The sequence below is a fragment of the Mirounga angustirostris genome, unplaced genomic scaffold (genome assembly GCF_029215605.1).
Source record: "Mirounga angustirostris isolate CCGP_5_RB_7025 unplaced genomic scaffold, mMirAng1.0.hap1 SCAF_10, whole genome shotgun sequence".
NCBI classification, from domain to species: Eukaryota; Metazoa; Chordata; class Mammalia; order Carnivora; family Phocidae; genus Mirounga; species Mirounga angustirostris.
Genome location: NW_026991718.1, coordinates 119023571 through 119039426, shown reverse-complemented (window position 1 = coordinate 119039426; position 15856 = coordinate 119023571).

Here is a 15856-nt window from a genome sequence, read left to right as displayed (position 1 = left end):
GAGAAGCCTTTCTCACGTGCTCAAATATAAATTTGGCATTGAAACAAGATGGGAAGCTTTTAAAGCAAAATGAGTCTTTATAAAATGTTCATCATGTCTCTTCCCAGAACCATGTAGAAGACCACATTGTATGATAGAAAAATGGGGTAGGGGGCAAGACTGAAGCTATTGTTGGCCTTTCTCAGAATTATAAAGATGTAATTTGAGTTACTCTAATCATTCAGAATTTCAAAGGTCCACTCTTTTGCAAAGAAAATCTCTTAGGCTAATTTGAGGTAGATGAAGAGGGCCGTTCTCGCTAGCCTGGAGTCCCAAAGCATGATTTATTCTCATAGCATTTCTGTGAGATGTTTTTTCCTCTTTTCCAAATTTTGTAGAAATGCCAAGTCTCTTTCTTCAAAATTCAATACAATTTGGCTCAGAGATACAAGGCAGGGGGAATAGAATACAGTTATTTAATCCCATACAGCTTCTCACACCTCTGACTAACCTTTCATTTAGAAGATTTAAAAATAATTTTCCATATAAAAATGTTTTATCTTTTGATTTTTTTTTGGATATTCTTTAAAATCTCCTCTACAGCACTGAAATGTAATACAGTATTCACAGGTGAAAACTACTTACTCTTTGAAAACAGCATTTCTTCTCACTCAGCCAAAAATACATGAATGTTTTCACTTACTTCCCACTAAAAAGAAAAAACGATTTCATGAAGTAAGCCTCACCTTTGAGGAATAACATCAAAAAAAAAAATGTCAGCCTTTAGCTTTGAGAAGTCACCAATGGCAAGTTTGTATTTGTTCCCAGCCCCAGCTCTGAATCATAAAACCTGGCTAAACACATCTGCCATCTGATACTCGTGGTAAACCCAGTAGCTTGGTGCTGCAGAAGGAGTTTGGATTTTGATTCCTTTGGGATATCTGTGTGTCTTGGAAATGCCAGGCTAATTCCTAATCTCCGTATCTCGAGAATGGGACACCTCTCCCTCTTTTCCCTTGGATTCTATGACGACAAAGTAACAGGTCTGGCAAACAGCAAGCTCCCCACCAATGGCAGGGGCCCTTCCCTCCCTGCCCTCCTTGATTTCCTAGGCCTAGCTCCAGCTCCTAATTTTGGCTTAGCATTTGTGGTAGAAAGAATAAGGCCTCTCAATGATGTCTTCATCCTGGAAGGCTGGGAATATATCACCTGACATGGCAAGGGAGACTTGGTAAATGTGACAAAGCTCAGGATCTTTAGGTGGAAGATTCCCCAGGATTATTGGGGTTGGGCCCAATGTAATCACATGAGGGTCCTTGTAAATGGAAGAAGGAGGTTGCATGGAGAGATTTATTTTTTGTTTTTTTTTTTTTAAGATTTTATTTGTTTATTTGACAGAGAGAGACACAGTGAGAGAGGGAACACAAGCAGGGGGAGAGGGAGAGGGAGAAGCAGGCTTCCCGCGGAGCAGGGAGCCCAACGCGGGGCTCAATCCCAGGACCTGGAATCATGACCTGAGCCGAAGGCAGATGCTTAACGACTGAGCCACCCAGGCGCCCCGCATGGAGAGATTTGAAGCTTCATCACTGAAGATGAAGGAAGGGGTCACAAACCAAGAAATGCAGGGGACTTCTAGAAGCTGGATCCTCTGCCTGAGCCTCTGGAAAGAATGCAGTGCTGTCAACATCCTGACTTTGGCGCTGGGAGACCCATTTCAGACTTGTGCCCTCCAGAACTGTAAGCCAATGCACTGACGTTGCTTGAGGCCAGCAGTTTGCATTCATCTGCTACAGCCTGAAGAGGAAACACTATAGGGTCTCTGTAGAGCCGTGCTCTGGCTGCTGGGTGGAGCGCTTAGAGTAGCTGGAGAAAGTGGTTCTAACCATTGGCTGCCTCTCTCCTTAAAAAGCTCAGAAGAGGCTGAAGGACAGTGATTGCAATGGATTATTTCTCTTTGGTAGGCAAGGAGGCTGAGGCTTCCAAAGCAGAACAGACAAGTTGATGTAGACCAAACATATAAGGACCTTTAATTTTTTTTCTTCACTCATTTCATAGAAGGGACTTTTGTGTTTTCAAGGAATCAAGTAAATATAACTTCTTTCTGGGTATATGATCTTTTTTTTGTTGTTGTTAAAGATTTTATTTATTTATATGAGAGAGAGAGAGCATGAGAGGGAAGAGGGTCAGAGGGAGAAGCAGACCCCCTGCTGAGCAGGGAGCCCGACGCGGGACTCGATCCAGGGACTCCAGGATCATGACCTGAGCCGAAGGCAGTCGCTTAACCAACGGAGCCACCCAGGCGCCCTCTGGGTATATGATCTTACCAATGGCCACAGTGCCCATCTTCCAGAAGTCCTGAGCCAACTTTCCGCCCCAAGTTTCTGGAGAAGTTTGAGCTCACGGTTTTGTGTCCTCTTTTGTAACAAATCCTGACTTAACCTGAAGCAAAGCCACAAAAAATGACCCTGAAATTTTATACGTCTCAGGGGAGGTGTTCGATCCAAAATAAATTCCAGTGAGCCTCTGGATTTGACCCTTAAACCCTGAACCATGGCTATTTCAAGTGGTGATTTCAAGATTCTGAGGTCTAGCAAAACTTGCCTGTGTTCCCAGAGAGACAGAGAGGGAGGGAGAGAGAGAGAGCAATCTGGGACTGGAAGAAAAAAAGAAAAAAACAAAGCGTTGCTATTTTGTTGGAGGTGTTTCCCCAGAACCAGCCAGAGTGAACATCTGTGATACGCTTGTTTGGACACTCTATCACTTGGTCTTGAAACATTTTTATGAGATGCTACAGAAAGTGTTAGACTATCCAATTAGTGATGATATGGTGGGGCTGGGAAAGTGTCATTCGCCTGGGTGGTCCCCATACTTTTCTTGCCTTTTAGCCAATGACATTTATTTTAATAATAGCTTGGAGACCAAGAGGCCTCTGCTCTTCCCTCTTCATGAATGATCATGAGGAACTCCCCTCTTTCTTACTCACGTCTCTGGAATCTGTGTGTGGTGGGTGCAAAGGAGTGTTTCCTATCAAGGGTGGATTTGAAAATCTGAGAGTTGCCGGCAGATCTCTGAAGCAACCTCATGCAGGAAAACAATCAGACTTTTTATGTCTGGTTTTGGGGGCCACAAAAATGAAGTAGAGTGAAGAAGGGGGCTTGATGGCTCCATGGAAAGCAGGTTTCTCTAACATTTGGAATTTGGAAGAGAATTCTGATTTGTTTGTAACCCAGCTGGAGTTAAGGATTGTGGGCCCGTCTCGGTGCCCTGATCCATGCAAAAAACCTGCCATGGGTGTGCAGTTAGGAAGTAGTTTCACAAGTCACCTATCAGCTAAACCACCATATGTGATTAAGGTAGTTTCAAATTTCTGGAGACTGGAGGTGTCCAAACATGGGTCCGATGGCCACTTGCCAAGTTCTAGAGAGCATTCAAAACACTGCCCAGGTGGTTGGACGTAATCGTTTATTCAATCTGTCAGCAAATGTTCGTTACATCTACTACATTCACTGCTCTGTGCTGGCCGTTGCATTGGCTTTAAAGGTCTACCTTAAACGTTTATAATTTTATTATTCTAATAATTTTGGTATAGATGGCAAAAAGGAATGATCAAAGAGTCTCATCCATCATGATGCTGAAAATACACAAAGCAAAGGCTCATAAGGTGAATTTTTTTAAGTCCCAAAGCAACAGTAATAATGATAAAATAATACTAATAATAATAATAATAATAATAATAATAACTATCTGAGCCAGGCAGAGCCTATAATTTCATCTTTCAACAAAACCTTATAGAAAATATGACTACCCTTCTTCCTCAGACATGAAAACTGAGGCTCAGCGATCTTAGATAAGCTGCCCAAGGTCACAGAGCTAGTAGCACTTGGAGGAAGTATTCTATGCAGTTCTATCCAACACATACAATAGGTAAGAAACAAGTCAGCATGTTGTCTTTTGGCTACAGAGTTAGAGAAAAATGGAAATGAAAATATAACAGTTACTCATTGAAGGCAAATGGGGTTCCTTTCTAAACCAGTTGATGGTAAGTTACTCACTTTGTAAAAGGAGGTTTGCAAACTCTGACAAGTCACTTGGCACCAGGTACCTGTAAGACATTACTTATGGCAAATCAGTTCAAACACACACAAAATATGGTTCTTAACCTGACTTAAAAAAAGAAAAGATTTACTTATTTGAGAGAGAGAGCGAGAGTGCGAGAGGGGGTGGGGGCAAAGGGAGGGAGAGAATCCTAAGGAGACTTCATGCTGAGCACAGAGCCCAACATAGGGCTCAATTTCATAACCCTGAGATCACAACCAGAGCCAAAACCAAGAATCAGACATTTAACTGACTGTGCCACCCAGGCGCCCCTTAACAATGACTTTTTATTGGTGATTTAAGAAGCTTTCAAATAGCTGGAGTTAGGATTATTTCTGACATCCCAGTACCTTAGGGATTCTTGGAAGATGCAGCAGCGAAGGAAAACCTACCCCCCAGTACCTCCACCGGCCGCTACCCCAGGCACTTCTGTGCACATCCACTTACTTAATTTCCTCCATGACCTCAGAGGGTCAATGCTACTAACCCCATTTTTGCAGAAAAGAACATTGAAATTCCAGATTTTGTTCCAGATCATGCCCATTATTAGACCATGGAAGCTGGCTATTCAGTCCCAGGCTTGCAGTTTACACATAGCTATGCATTTATGTAACAGGGTAACTCACAGTGCTTTTCTGGGCTACACGCTCATTCTAACCATCCCTTTGTAATGGCGTTTGTATGTGGAGAGATGCTCTGAATTCCAAACAAGAGATGTTGAAAGATGGAGGCTTCTTGTGTACTGGCTAGAACCAACATTATTATTATTATTATTATTATTATTATTATTATTATTATTATTATTTGGACCAATTTGAGCCAGATGCCATCCCCAGGGTGAGGGAGATCAGGTCTCAGTGACTCTACACTGAACCATTTGTCAATGGACCAGTGGTAACCAATGATGGTATATGGATTTACATGCCAGGACATGGGATCCAGCTAATCTAATCTCAGTTCCATCCCTCCAGACTCTGTCCCAACGTTGGGTAGGAAAGGGATCTGTCTGTAGGCAATGAGGGAATGAAAGCTTAGATTAGCTTTGGTTCCACGTCATGTTCCTCTCGAGGTGGAGGTGGGGGTGGCATTGAGGACCACCTGCTGGGCCCCAGTGGCCGGGAAAGGAACTGATAGGAAGATGTGATTCTTTTTGCTCTGATTGCCTTCACCAGGCATCCCTGGCTGGTATACCAGAAGCTTTTCACATTCCCACTCTCTTCTAATAATTGAGTTCTAGCAGAGGAATAGGACTTGGGTCCTCAATGGGGTGCCTGCTCCCTTAGAAAGCCTGAGAAGCCACAGTTGCTCCATGAAGCTACACATGGAAAAGAGATTAGGCCAGGCACTGCTTTAGGACAAGGCCAGCCACAGTAGGCCCTGGCCTTGACTATAAATGAATCTGCACTTATCCTTCTGCCTCTGGCTTCCACAGCCTGTCCTCTCTCCCCATCCTCCCCATACAGAAGCAATGATTTAAAACTGCAAAATCGATGGACTTTGAAATCCCCTGGAGAGCGGAAGCAAATCGGGGCTCACAATCTAAGGAGAAAGGACATTTGAGAAAAGCAGATTTTGAAGCTCAAAGCCAGCTAATTTAGTCACAGTTTATTAGGACGCCAATTTAAAACCACAAGCAGGGACTAACCCTGTCCTATTTTAAATAGACTTTCCGTTTCCTTTGTCTTGGTCAAAATGTGACTTGGTTAAAATGGAATTTTTTGTGAAATTTCTCCTATCTTAACTTTTAAAAAAGTTAAGTATCGTGTGCAGTTTTCTTTAAATAGTGGAACTTTAACTCCTTTACTTTTATTTTGGTTCTTTTGCTTTACATCCATTTATTGTTGCATTATTATTACATTTTTTATTGTCCTTACATTGACTTACTGCTATTGCATTTATGATTACCATTATTAATAATAGCCTCCGTGGTGTAGTAATAATAGTGGTAGTAGTGGTAGGACGTTTGTGTGTTCTAGCTTTGGACCCAATTCTCTAGCTGGTTTCTTACTGTAGTGAGCTGGGCTAGATTATATTAGGGAGATGTGAGAGCACCTTAGTACAGATGCATAGCAGAGTTACAGAATCTGTTGATTCGAAATCCTCTATCCCAACCTCCCTATCCTTAGATCCTGCCCTAATCCCACTTTAAAAAGATACATCAGGGCGCCTGGGTGGCTCAGTCGTTAAGCATCTGCCTTCGGCTCAGGTCATGATCCCAGGGTCCTGGGATCGAGTCCCACATCGGGCTCTCTGCTCGGCAGGAAGCCTGCTTTCCCTCTCCCACTCCCCCTGCTTGTGTTCCTGCTCTCGCTATCCCTCTCTCTGTCAAATAAATAAATAAAATCTAAAAAAAAAAAAAAAAAAGATACATCAAAAACTAATACGTGCAGATGGCAAATAAATAATATAAAATATGGAGTAAAATGTAAAAGTTTCTGTCCTTCCTTCAATGTCTATCCCCCCAGGTAACTATTATGATCAGTTTCTTACATATTCAATGCTTATTCATTCCAGCATATACAGACAGATGTTTCTTATGATCAGCTGGATAATTTATACATACATACACTATCAACCCATAGGCTTGTTTTTAAAATAGCCTCCTAGTATTTAATATAAAGATGTACCCTAAATTATTTAACTAGTATTCTACTGATGGAAACTCAGAGTTTTTCCCTTTAATTAGAAATCATGGGATCACAATTGTACATCATTCTTGATTGTGCAAGTATATCTATAGGGTAATTTCAGCTTTTTTTTTTTTTTTAATTAAATTTAGGGGCTGATGGATGGCACTTGCTTCCCGGGTGACGGACATTCTAGACCTCTCTTAATGCTGTGGCCAAAGTAGAGAAGCCAGGAAAGATATACGTGCCTAGAAGAGAAAAAAGCCAGGAGAGCAAATGATTCCACAAGAGGAACCAAGAACTGTGGACAGAAAAAAAAACAAGAGAAAAAAGCCCGGGGAAAGTTTGCTCCAATTCAGTTCTATTCCTAATCCCATTAAATTGGGCACCAGAAGCCCCACCCTTCACACCTCATCGCGGCCCTGGCTCTTGCCGCAGACCCTCTCTATCTTCCCAGGGCGGATAGAGGAGGCCGCGGAGGGGAAGACTCGAGCTCCCCCTAGAGGCTGGAGAGCATAGGCTGGGCTCACGAATCCACATCCCGTCCGATTGAAGGACATTTGTAAAAGAAAAATACACCAGTTAAAACAGCTGGTCACATGTATGCTTCTTCCCCTGGTGTCTTGATTCATGTGCACACAGTTTTGCATAATTGCAGTGATGGCCTCGATTCAATTTCGTATTCAGCTTTTTTTTTCCCCACTTAATATTATATAGTAAATGTTTTTCCATGTGGCTACATAATCTTTCTAATTACCATTTTAATGACTTCATAATACTCCTTCCAGTTCACATATTGTAATTTATTTAACCATTCCCTATTGTTGGACATTTTTTATGGTTTCCAGACTTTTACTAATATAGAAAACGGTGCATACAATATCTGTTGTTTTCTTCTTTTTGAATGAGTTTTTTAGATGGTGGGGCGAGTCAAAGAGTGGGATTGATTTCACAGCTCTCGATAAACTTTGTTCTGCCGATTTTCCATAAGCAGCAATGCCACTGGCAGGGTATTAAGATACTCATTCGGGCACTTTTCGCTTGTTTGTTTTAACTTCTGCGAAGGTAATCATGTAACCTGCCACAGCTTTTCACTTTCTACTAATTCTCTCTTTTTCACACAGCCAGCTCAGTCATTTAGGCTTTGGTTGATCATTTATTCACTTGATGTCTTTTGAGAATTTAATATTTACCAGGAATTTGCTCTAGAGTTGTTTCTTTGATAACATTGTAATTCTTATAGGAAACAGAAACAAAAGACGAGATGCATCGTCTTAGTGAACTCATTTTGTAAAACTTAAAAAAGAAATCATACTTTGTGAAACCCCAGTTATCAGGTTTAAGGAAAAGATGGGTTGGAGAAAATCTGCTAGCACATCCCAGCTCCATGAAATGGATAAGTGTTTCATAAAAAGAGATTTGAGACTAACAGTACAGAACTAGCCGAAGCCAAGCATTGTTGGATGAGTAGGAGTTCACCAGTAGCAAAAGATGACAAGCAGGTTCTAGAATCAGACCATTGGTGTTGAATGCCTAGCTCTGCCCTTTAAAAGCTGTGAGGACTTAATTCGTCTCCTCTCTCTCTCTCTCTCTCTCAGTGTGTGTGTCTGTCTTTTCCTTAGTATTTATTTATTTATTTATTTATTTTAAAGATTTTATTTATTTATTTGAGACAGAGAGAATGAGAGAGAGAGAGCACATGAGAAGGAGGAGGGTCAGAGGGAGAAGCAGGCTCCCTGCCGAGCAGGGAGCCCGATGCGGGACTCGATCCAGGGACTCCAGGATCATGACCTGAGCCGAAAGCAGTCGCTTAACCAACTGAGCCACCCAGGCGCCCAGTATTTATTTATTTGTTAGGTTCCTATTCAACTCTTAAAACTCAGACAAAATATCACCTACATCTTTTACTTTCCCCAGCCTCTTTCCCCCAAAAGTCCTTCTTTACTTGGTGCTCCCAACCCACCAGTGACAGGCCTCTCTGCCTCTCTTAGGGCACCCATCACCCGATGTTGTCTGTGTTAGAATGTGACATCTTTGGGGCCACAGGCCATATTCCCCTCCTCTTGGGGTCTCCAGCCTCTAGCACGGGACCTGACACATGTTGGGTACTTGGCAAATGTTTGTTACATTTAATGACTTGAATTGAATGTTTAAGTAATTATGGCACATCAACAGGAGGAAATATACAGCAATTAAAAAGATAATTAGGAAGACGGCGTAGCTTGGTGGGAATATGGTCATGATATGTTTAATGTGAACATGCAAAGTCATGTCTGCATTATGATTCTCACTGTCTGAATATTCTCAGGCTAGGTGCTAAAGAGACCAAGAAGGATAAGAAAAGAGGTTTATCTCTAAGAAGTTCATGGCTCATGTTTACTGAGGGAGGAACGTGTGAGTAAGATTTCCCACGGTGGGAGAGCAATGCTTGTGGTGTGTGAAATGCTGAGTGGGGGGCTGGATTTGGCTGGGGCAGTTGGGTAAGATAGGCCTAACATTTTTTGCAGGCTTGGAGGTTAACTGGGAGTCAAAGGGCAAGATATTGGAGAAGGAATATTCTTAAATGGGAAAGACATTGCATTTTAGAGAAATCGTTAGACATTTCTGTGGTGGTAGATGGGAGGTGAGAGGACATCAAAGTATAATGTTGTTATATTGTAGATGCCTTGAATAAGATGTTTGATCCTTAACATGTAGACAGTGGGGAGCCACTGAAGATTCTTGAGCAGGGGAGGGCATGACTCCATTTGTTTTTATGACAGTAACCCTGGCAAAGCAAAAGGGTGGGACTAAAGGGGCAAATACCCTGGGCAAGTACACCAGGGAGGTGGTTATATCTACCTGCGTCAGGTGAGAGATGATGGGCTTGATGGTGGATCTGGAACAGGAGCAAATTTGACATACCTTCAAAGGGAGAGTGGACAAGACTTGCTGAGGAGTGGAAGTCAGTGAAGGGAGGATTCTAGGGTAACTCGCAGTGACCTATAATTTGTAAGAAACATAAAAAAGAGTGGGCCTAGGTAGAAGGGTGGGTGGGAATGGGGGAGTGGGGAGATGTTAGGCTTCATTTTAGACCTGTTGACTTCTTGGTGCTGGTGGGCCTCACATCAGCAGAAGGCTGGTATGCAGTCAGACAAATGCTTCTAGATTCTTAGGAGATAAGTTCTGGCAAAAAGATGTCCATAAACTGGGTCTAACAAATAATCCCACAACTGCCTCCATGAAAAACAGGAGGCAGGCTACAAAAAGACATAATTCTGGCAGCCTGACTTCAAATCTAGGTTCTTCTTCATCAGTTGTAAGCAAATTACTTTACCTTGTTAAACCTCAAATTCCTCATCTGCAAATTAGAATGATAACTCTTGCCTCATGGGGTAATGTGGGAATGAGAGGAGATAAAATAAACAAAACAAAACAAACAAAACAAAACATCTGCAGGAGAGACCCAACAAGTGTCCATTTCACCTCCACCCACACTCTACCCCTTTTTTTCCCACAGATTATATCAGAACAAGAGTAAAGGGCTGAAACAGAAACCAACACAACTGTCCTTAAAACAAGCATCAAAGAGATCTCTGTCCACGGATGGCTGATTTCTCTAGGGCTCATCCAGTTCTTGTTGGAGCCAAGTGTTGGTGAGATTCAGGGACCAGATCTCCTCTTGAGTTGCAGCCAGTTTGTTTTCCAAATAAGGATTTCTCCAGGAGTGAAATATGGACTTTCTCCATATGAGCATCACCAAAATCCAATCTGTATCAACATCTCAATATGGTGGCTTCACCTATCTTACTTCCTCTCTGATAAGAGAGTAAGACCTTCAATTTCTCTGGCTGATTTGAAGTGAGGTATATATATATATGTATATACATCGTATATGTTTTAATTGCTGTTACACATGAACCATAAGTCACTCTTATTTCTCCATCAAGGGAGGCACAAGGACAAGCAAATAGAATGGCATTTATCTATGATTAAAAAGTTATGACCATTTATATGCAAATGAGGGCTGGTCCAAAGCTTCTAGAAGACTGAAGAGGATTACACAGAGTCATAAATTTAGGGTGTTTCTTCTTTTCTACACACTCCCAGGCCAAGTGTAGAGTTTTGGTGGCATCGCCAAGGTGATTGGGAGCAAGGTTGACCACCCTGGGTTGTTTCCTGTGATGCAGTCACAAGGACACACTCTTTCCTCTGCCTAGTATGCTCATTAGCTGGAAAACTCTCAGCCTCCCAGATCAAATATTGTCTGCTCTGAGAAGCTTTCCATACTAATGAATTAATTTCAGCAGTTAAGTCTTTGTAATGATGTAGCTCCTGTTAGTTCATTCATTCATGTATTCATTCACTTATTCATTCAACACGTGCTCACTGAGCCCTTCCTGGGTGCCAGGCACTTTCCTAGACACAGAAGATAAAGTTTGTACCTGTTTCCAGAGCAAATGAGCAAAATCAGGTCATTATTCTCCTGTGGAGTTAACATTGACTGGAAGAGACAGGCAAATAAACAATAAATAAGGGGAAAAATACCCATAATGGTATAATTTCTGGTAATGATATGCACAGGGAGGAGGATAAAGCAGGTTGGTGGGTGGAGAGGGGAGGGAAACCCTTCCGAGGGTTTTATGAACAATGACCTAAATGACCTGAGTAGAATTAAGATCCAGGTCTTAAAAATCCCAGGGTCAGAAACTGGCATTTCAATAGTAGCTTCTCTTAATGTGTGTGCCAATGGGGGGGAGAAACTATAGTCAGAAATAACAGAAATGAGGATGATGATGATGGTGGTGGTGGTGGTATTGACTATTACTTTTGAGCATCTATTTGGGTCTCACTACCATTGTAAATATTTGCATTTATTATTTCTCACAATAGCCCTGTGAGGTAGGTATTATTGTATCTGATTTGCATATAAAACAAAAACCCTTAGAAAAATAAAATGACTCGCTCAAGGTCACCCAACCAGTAAAGGGCACCAGCTGAAACTCAAACTTTCACCTGTCTCCAAAACCTGTAACCTTCAGTGGCCCCTTGTCTTTGCATTCCCAGCACCTAACATGATGTGGGGGGGGGGAGCACTACAGACACTTAATACTATGATGGATGGATAAAGGAGTGAATTCATTACCCTCAGTGTCCTATAAATGACATCTAAGGTGACTGTAGAAATTTCTTGCAAGTCTGAGACTGGAGTGTATTTAGGCATTTTGCAAGTATTGCATTTCTGAGAAGGTGGTGGGATAGAGTATGAGGCCCCCAAAGGTGAAGAATCTCACTGTGGAAGGTCACATATGGATATGAAATAAAGCATGGTGGTTCTTTCTTTCCCTCTTCCTTTGCACACACATCTCTTCAGCAAGGAGAATTTTCCTGCTACAAATCACTACACACATACTCACACCTCTCTCAATATACACACACACACACATACATCCCAACACATATACACACAGGCCAGAGACACAGATGCATTCCCGGGAACAAACAGGGACAAACATTTGTAGTACATAACAAGCAGATAGACACAGTTACACAAAGATGCACACTGACAAAGAGGATACACGCATGCTCACTCACTCACCTGGCCTCAGATATAGAGAGGCACCCCCAAGGAGCACTCACATGCATCTGAGCAGAGACTGGGGTCCACTGGCATGAAGGCAGCCTGCATCCCAACCAGCTTGGAGACAAGCTCTTGTGTTCAGTTCACAACAGCTAAGGGAAATTTGCTGCTTCTTTCTCTCTCTCTCTCTTTCTGCTGCAACAACAGCCAAGTTCCCTGATACAATCCCCCCAGAGTCGTCCTCCTCCAAATGCTTCTCCTTCCTCAACTTCTTCTAGAGGGGTGACTGTCTGAGCTTCTTCCAATCTCTCTGACGGGGTCTGGAGGAGGACTGCCAATGGCACAGCTCCTTGGTACTCCTGCTCCTGTCTTAGGGCCTTGGTGATGGATGGTTTCCATGCCCAGGGCACTCTCCCCAGGCTCCCATGACGCACGCCCCTCATCTCCTTCTGGTTTTTGTTTAGCTGTCCCCTTCTCAATAAGGTCTGACCCAATCCACCAATCCTGCAACATCATGATGATATCAACTATTACTCTTGAGCATCTCTCAAGGTTTAGGTACAATTCTAGATGATTTGTGGTCATTTATTCTCCACAATGGCCCTGTGAGGTAGATATCATTGTATCTGATTTACAGATGAAGCCAAAGGCTTAGAAAAGTAGAAAGACTTGCTCAAGGTCACTCCTGTCATCCCTTTTCTTACCCTGCTCTGCTTTTTCTTCTTTTCATAGGACTCACCATTTTCTAACAAATTAGATAATCTATTTATTATTTCTTATTGAATGTTGTCTGCCTTCTCTGCCCCCATGCCATACACATGCTAGAATATAAGTTCCACACAGATGGGGATCTTTCTGTTTTGTTCCCAAGCACTAAGCAATTTCTGGTACATAGTAGGCACTTAATAAATGGATGTTGAATAAATAACTGAATTATTAATTACCAACCACCTAATTTTTGCCAGACACTACATTTTATTCAGAGAAACAAAGATCACTACCATGGCCCCATTTTGCAGATTAAAAACAAAACAAAACAAACAAAACCCCCTGAGGCTCAGAGAAGAGAAGTATTGCATAAGGTCTCAGAGCTGGTCTGAAATTATATCCTGCTTATTCCAGGGTACCATATGACTTCCTTTCTTTCTACCCAAGTAGTCTGGGACAAGGGGGCAGTAGCCCAATGGGATCAGTACAGTGATTCTGAGAGCCTTTAGGAGACCCTAGAGGGAGGTGTCCTCCCTTGCAGGGCCCATGTTCTCAGAATGATGAGTTGACTGGAAGGTGAGGAATGTTCCCTCTCCCCTTTCTTGTCACCCGTGGCCAATTTCTGGGTTTGACTCTTAACATGGACCGTGTCCTATTGCCAGGGAAAGAACCCTGACAACCCACAGGCCTTCTCTGGAGCCGTTTCTTGGACATTTCCTTGTGATTTCTGGAAGCCTTGGACCTCTATGCTCTCAGTCGACTGATCACATGCCAAGGCCTGATAGAGGGACTTCTAGACCAGAAAATTCTGAAAGTCCCTGAGACCCCGTGCAGAATTTCCTTCTTTTACTGAAGCTTCTCTTTCTGGGCAATCCCATCACCCTTTGGGGCCACAACTGGAGGCTCCCGGCTGCAGCTGTCTCTAACTCAGCATCGTTAGTTATGCAAGCACCAGTGCCCAGAGCCTCTCAGGCAGGCTGCAGCCCTGCAGGGAGGCTGGTGTGGAAGGGGCAGAGGTGGGGGAAGAGAGGAGACAGGAGGAGGAAAGCTGGGATGGTGACCTCTCGGTCTCCCCCGTGCAGGTACCTGTGCCCCTTCCCTTTCTTATCCTCTTGCCTTCCAAGTTAGAATTCCAAAAGTCACCATAACTCCCTCTTACCTCCAGCCCCATGCCCAAGCCACTGTGCATCCCCATCTTTTCTGTCTTTCTTGCATCCCTATAGCCCACCCCCTTCTCCCCACGCCCTGAACTGCCCCTTTGGGCCTAGCCCACACTATCTTTTACCTGGGCCCAGCAACACTGGCCTAAATGTTCTCCTGGCCTCCAGACATGGGACCCTCCAGTCGCAGATGGAGGGTCTTGACCGTGTTCTTCTGCTAAAACTGTCAATGGCTCCTTACTGTCCTGATAACAGCATCCACACTCTTCCTTGGGTTATACAGCCCTGCGTGATCTGGCTCATGCTGACTTCTCTAACCTCTTCTCTCTGGGGCCCCAGGGCCACTGGTCTGTAAACCCGAAATTCTGATAATGCCTGTTATGTGCCCAGCCTGTCTGTCATTTCTTGATGCCTCCACTTCCTCTGAAATACTCATTCCCTCTTTCTGCTTGGTCAACACTTACTCATTGAATACTGACATCATGGGTCACCTTCATAGAACCATCCAGACATCTGCTCCCCTCAGTACCTGAGAGGGTTACACCCTATGTCCTCATCCCATTCTAATCCCATGTACCTTATTCGTAGCTCCAGTTTAGTCCTCATGGAGCCACGTGGCACTGGCCGTGTTGGGTCTCATCTCAGCCAGAAACAGTCAAATGGAAGAGAGGCAGAGGGCAAGGTACTGGGAGAGGGACATGGAGTCTCCATGTAAGCACCTGTAAGCACCACCCTCTCTGTAAGCACCACCCTCCCAGCACCTCCATGTGCTCACCAACCTGGAAGCTCTCCAAACCTCCAAATAAGGGTGTCTAGGGAGGTTATATTACATAGACATAATGGATCGAATCATTGGCCATTGATGATGAACCCAATCTTCAGCCCCTCTTCTCTTCCCAAAGGTCAGAGGGTGGTCAGAGGGTGAATGTCCCAACCTTCTCATCGTGCCTTAGTCTTTCTAGTGAAAGGCATCATCCTGAAGCTTAAGGGCTTCTAGCCAGCTGTCATCTCCTTAGAACACACAAAAGATACTCTCATTGCCCTGGAGATTCCAAGGGTCTTAGAAGCTCTTGTGTCAGGAACCAGGAATAAAAACCAAGTATTAGAGCAAAAGATGTCCCTTTCCTCCCTATTATTCAATAAAGGGCAAGGGTTTTAGAAGCTCCGTGTCAGGAGATGAAGACCAAACATATATTTCTTGTTACATCACAATATCACAGATGTGGATGTACACCTCCCAGTGGGGCTTGGGTGATATTTTCCTGCTTTCCTCCCCCACACATATGAAACAGTAGATTCTGAATGGGAAGAAGGCAGGTATTTCATCACTTCATTTCAGGAGGGAGCCTAGGTGCTAACCCAGGAGTGCCTTCCTTGCAAGGAACAGCAGGAAAGGAGGTCCAGTCTTCTGTGGAAGAGCAGAAGCTGAGTCCTCCCCTGGACACCCAGATTTCCTGGGGCTCTTTGTCCGCATTTGTAGGGTATGAGAAGAGAAATTCCCGAGGGAGAGTATCAGTTTCACTCTCACCAGAGTGGGAAAGAAAATATAAAAGCCATCTCATCCTGTCTTTCTCCTCTGGGGCGGGCATTGTGTCCTTTTTCCTTCTCTTCCCCGGTGTGGTTCATGTTCCTCGAGGTTTGCGACTTTAGAACCCATTTGGCTTTTCTCGCCCAACATACCTCCTGCCCCCAGCCCTCTCAGTTCTGGTCATTCAGGAATGATCCTG